The sequence below is a fragment of the Cupressus sempervirens genome, chromosome 9 (assembly GCF_028749045.1).
Source record: "Cupressus sempervirens isolate cs-2001-9-10 chromosome 9, ASM2874904v1, whole genome shotgun sequence".
Taxonomy (NCBI): domain Eukaryota; kingdom Viridiplantae; phylum Streptophyta; class Pinopsida; order Cupressales; family Cupressaceae; genus Cupressus; species Cupressus sempervirens.
In genome coordinates this window covers 236,752,708-236,758,707 of record NC_143126.1, presented here as the reverse complement: position 1 = coordinate 236,758,707, position 6,000 = coordinate 236,752,708, and positions in this window count along the sequence as shown.

Below are 6,000 nucleotides of genomic sequence, written 5' to 3'. Positions count from 1 at the left end.
CTACCTTTTTTCTTTAGGCACATGTGCATATGCAACACATCCAAACACCCTTAAGTGTTTAACTTTCCATCTTCCTCGTGACCATGCTTCCATTGGAATTTTGTCATAGAATGCCTTTGTAGGACACCAATTAATTAGGTAAATTGTTGTTGCCACAGCCTCTCCCCAAAATTTAGTTGGGAAACCTTTCTCTTTCATCATGCTCCTTTTCATTTCAACAATGGTCCTATTTTTTCTTTTAGCCACTTCATTTTGCTGTGGTATATAGCTGGTTGTGAGTTCTTTCTTTATGGCATGTTTCCTGCAAAAGATTACAAAATAATTGGAGGTATACTCCCCTCCTCTATCTAATATTAGGACTTTGATATAGTGTACACATTCTCTTTCAGCCCGAGCTTTAAATTTTATAAATTTTTCAAATGCTTCAGATTTATTCTTTAAAAAATCCACCCATGTCCTATGATTGAAATCATCAATAAATGTCATGACATAAGTACTCCCCCCAATGGAAGTAACTTGCATAAGACCGACTAGGTCAGTATGCACTAACTCTAATGGATATCTAGCCCTCCTAGAATTTTTAGAATTAAAGGGAAGCCTATGTTGCTTACAAAAAATACAAGCCTCACACTTCTCACATGAATTTCATATGCATGGAAAACCTTCTACCATTCTTTTATTTGATAATAAATTTAAACTAGCATGGCCAAGATGACCATACCTGAGGTTCCATAGCTGTGAGGGGTCTTTAATCACACTCCTTAGATCTGATTGTGTGGGAGGTGCAACAAAAACTTGAGATGAGAAACATGTCTCTATCTTCAAGGGAAACATTATGTTCTTTGTCATTTGAACTGCTACAAGTAAGGTCTTACTCCCATCCTTTTCATGGATGGCACACTTGTCATTCTCCATCAGCACCTTGTATCCATTTAGAATGAGCTAACCAATGCTCATCAAATTGTGCTTCATACCTGGGGTGAAATACACATTTTGTATTTCTTTCTCACCTTTCTTAGTCTTGACCATAATAGATACTTTTTCCACAACTGGTAGAGTTCCATTGTTACCCATCTTAATTTCTAATTTGAAACTCTTTTCAATAAATGAAAACAAGGTTTCATTACCACTCATGTGGTTGCTACATCCACTATCAAGGTACCAAACCTCAAGGCTTCCTTCTTCACCAACATTACACATGATGAAGGCAGTGGCATTATTTCCACTTCACATATTCACATCAGCCACATTTGCTTGTCTTTACTGATCATTTTGCTTTTTCCAGCATTCACTTGCATAATGCCCATATTTATGACATTAGTAGCATTCTACATTACTCTTATTTGAGTTGTAGTTTTTGTTACCTCCTTTTGAGGTATTTTGTGAGCTACTTGGTCCATTTGCTCTTCCTGAGCTTTCTGCTGCAACATTCCTTTGTCCTCCATTACCTCTACCTCTACCTCTAGAGTTTCTACCTGAGCCATTTCTTCCTCTCCCCCTTCCTCTTGGATTTGTCTGAGCCCTGAATACTTGCTCTTGGGAAGATGAAGAAGTAGATCTATGTATCCTATGCTCATGGGTTTGAAGTTTACCCATCAACTTATCCATTGTAAAAATAGTAAGTTCTTTTGCCTCTTTTATGGTCATGACCAAATTGTCATATTTATGAGGTAAACTCCTCAATATATTTTCCACTATCCTCTGCTCTTGATAGTCTTCTCCATTTGACTTCAATTGGTTCTTGAACTAAAATTTGCAACTATCATATTGAAGGTTCTTGAACTAAAATCTGCAACTAATTCATTTTCCTTCATCTGAAGGTTCTCAAACTCTCTCCTTATGCTCTGTAGTTTTATAGTACGGACTTTATGAGTTACCTTGAAGTTTTTCTCAAGGATATCCCATGCTTCCTTTGCATAATTTTCTATTGCAATCTTTGGGAATATTGTCTCTATCATTGCTGCTTCAATAAGACTTAATGCCTTAGTATCCTTCCTCCTTGACTCTTTCAAATGACTCTTTTGTGCATTTGTGAGAGTAGCATACTGAGTTGGGTCTGTCACATTATTGAACCCATTAACAACAAACTCCCACAAATCATTCGCAACCATTATGGTCTTCATCTTCTTTGCCCATGTATCATAATTTTTCTCATTAAAAGATGGTGGTTGCTACCATATCTTTCCCACATCTCCTGCCATGTCAAATATCCAAAGAAAAAAAATGCCCTAACTAACTATTGATGTGGGGCCTCAAAGCTCTGATACCATGTAAGAAATATTATAAATTTAAATTACAACTCACAACCCCAAACCTAAAATATTTGCTCAGCACTTTAAAACTGCTTGACACATGAATGTGTCGAGTGCCAATTTTGCTCGGCACTTGAAGGTGCCGAGTCACAGAATGCTCAGCACTTGATGATGCCAAGTGATAGGCAATAGGTGCCAAGTTAGCTCGGCACAAGAAGAGCTCGACACAAAAAGAAAAACATGCTCCGCACAATGGATGCCGAGTGAGCTTGACTCACAAAGCAAATGCTTGGCACTTACAATAAAGTGAAGAGGATGCCGAGTGTTCTATTCGAAACTGAAAAATTATAACTTAGAGAAATTCAACGTGAATGCTTTCACCATTAAAACAAGAAAGTCAAATCTTTAACCTTTCAAACAAACTACTCAAATGCAACATACGAGGGAAGAGAAATGGATTCAAGTATGCATACTTATCTTCTATTCAATCTTTGATATAAACTATTACAAAATCTGGAAGCATTCGACTTTGACCAGAAAACCCTAAAATAATCCTAAACTGGTAAAACTTTAAACAAATTTAAAATTTTAAAAAAAATTTAAGCCTACAACTCTAATGGCTGCATATAAAGGTTCCTGGAGCAATCACTGCTTCAATAGGACAAAACCAAACAACAATAAACTCACAAAGTGAATAGGGGAAGTACGTGCAACTACAGGCACAAACTTGTTTCCTTCTTCCTTCTTCGCTTTGCTCTGGAACTACTGATCTATTGAATATTGTTGAACTCATGAAATGAATGAATAAACATTCTTTTTGTCACATTCCATTTCCCCCCTCTTTTCTAATTTGAAAATCTCACCTACCCATATTAATGTTTCTATCTATTCTGGATGTCAGGGGGTAGGTGAGTGTTTGGCTCCAAGGAGAAATGTATGCTGCATTTAAATATTCCAACATATCCATGTATTCTGTTCCAACAGACTTTCTAGTAGATACATCTTGTATCACAATTTAATATTAGCAATTACAAATACATACAATCACCATATGCATAGTGCCATTAACAATATCACAATTAATGACTATATTATCCAATCTTTTCCACTGGTATGTATTAAAATGTAGCTACAAATCTTTGCAAAAATTGAAAGAAGAAAATCATATAAAAACATGGGGATTTGGAACACGTGTATGTGCAATGTAATGCTATTTCTTTATCTATCCTTTCCAAGCTTCTTAAAGTTGTTAAACTTCTCTAGGATATGTATCATCCTTCATGGTGAAAATCATGTCAGTGATACCACCCAAAAGAAAGTACTTTTTACAGTCCATAGTCTTTAGACTAAATTCAAAAAATTAAAAACTTAAAATGCTGATAATTCATTCAAAGATGCTTGTGTACATAAATGCAAAGAACAAGATGATGAAAATGTATGTTGATGGGAAGACCAAAGAAAAAATAAATTTTTTTTCTTAATATATAGAGCATTAATAAAATTTGAGAACTGTGCTTTCTAGGCATTTAAGTATTTAATCTTTTTACCATACCTATATTTCAGAGTAGGCTAGAATATTAAGATACCACTGAATGATATTCAATTTGAAGGGTTTTCTATGAGAGACTACAAATTATATTTTTTTCAAAAGCACTTTATGAATTGTATTTAAAAGAGGTTCAAACATTCATAGCATTCAAAGAGAATGAACTTTATCATGCAAAAAGGAATTTCAACCGCTTTCTTTTGTTTCAAAAATTGTAGAGCTCAAATATTAGGTGCAAATACAAGAGAGGATTAGATTAAGGAAAATCATGGTAAAAGAAATTGAGCATTCCTAAAAAAGTCTTCAAGAAATACTACTAGAAGATAGAGGATCACCTAAAACATATAGGTAGACCTACTTACTGTATAAAAAAACATGTGTCGAATAATTTCTAATATACTGGGCATAATAGATGATACCCCAGCAAATATAAATTTAGAGAATTGAAGGAATTGCTAAAAATATAAGATAATTTCTTATTCCTAAGATAAATTTGAAGAGTAGGGACAGAAGAATCATCAAGGCTTGAGGTTTGTACAGAAACCTATGCCAAGTGATCCCGTGAATAATAGCAGTAGAACATTCAAGATTTCTGAGTTGCCTTTTTTGAAGGTGATGCCAACTCAGCTCCCTCTTGAACAACTCTCCTTGTTTACCAATCAATTTTGCTAGGCAATTCCTCAAAAAGTCACAATAGTCTTTTCGGCATTTTTGACATGCCTTTTTGAGAGGGGAGCCAATTCAGCCCAATCTTGCATGATATTACTATTTTATTTCTGGCACCTTTTGAAAGGAGGTTAATCTTGGTAGCAAGCATGCTTTTAGTGAAATTTCTTGTGATTCTTTTAATCTACCAACATCTAATCTCAATGATGATGAGGATCTTTTGAAGACCAATATGATGTTGACACTATTATTTTAATATTGAAAATGAGAGTTTTTCAAGACATTCGAGTTTGACTAATTAGCATTGAAGAAGTAGTTAAGTCTTATGGTGATTTTGTTCATTTTTATATGTTTTTTGTATGGACGAATCCAACTCCCAATTTTTTTGCTGAAATCGCCATACTAAACCCTAACACCCATGCCCAAACTAGTAAATATTGGTTCATAGTAAATACCTATTTGCCCAAAAGGGGTTCATAACACCTATTTTGAAATAATTTGGTAAGGCTCTTCATGGTATGCTTAAATAGAATTATAAAATTCATCATCTTACTCTTAACAATAGCAGTGAAAAATCCTTTAAATAAAATCCTAATAATTACCCACAAAAAAATTCTACATGTATGTGGAAGGAGTATTGACTCAATATCAACTTAGATGCACACAAACTAGCAACTTAGTGAGTCAAGGCCAAATCCCAAAAATAAATTAAACACTCATCAGCCTGCCTTGGATTTTAAATCTAGTGCTAGTTTGCCTAAATTTGTCCACAATTCACCAGGAATTGTCCAAGACCAACATGTAGGTAGAAAAGAGAATTCTAGATATATCTCTGGGAAAATCAATTTAGAACTGGTACCTTGTTCAAATAATACTTGGAACTAGGGCCTCCAAGGAGAAAATTGGAAACACTGATTTAAACTCAATAAGTTTACATATCAAGTTATTTCATAGTCAGTGGCAAGGATAGAAAAACTAGATAGTGCATTACTGGGATATTATTATATTTATAAGAAAAGTATTATTTTACTAAATTCATTTGGTAAGTCACTTTCTCTTAAAGAATAGTTCCTTCAACCAATACCTATCCTTATTTTCTCACCAAGAATAACTGATATCGATCATAGCTTCTTCCACGATTACTAGATTAGAGCCCAGGGCTACAAGAGCACCATGCCTTTTCCCACCATCTCCAATTCTATAGAGAAGATCCATAGTTTAAAAATCAAGTTTAAGAGGCATGTTTCATCATCAACCTTGTACGTGTGCCAAATAAAAATTACATAACAAATATAAAGACATATTGTATCCGTTTGGATCATGTTGGTCTTCATTCATGAATTGACTAGAATTGCTAGATAAGTAGGCACAAACACATTGGAACATCTAGAATATGAATCTCTTCATCATCTCAAGACATTCTCCTCTCCTATAATAGACAAAAATATAGCAGAGAAATCATTAGTACAAGTTATGGACCTTTGGATCTTTGAGAAAATGTTCATCAGTCTGTTACTTGAAACTGTTTGATAAAGA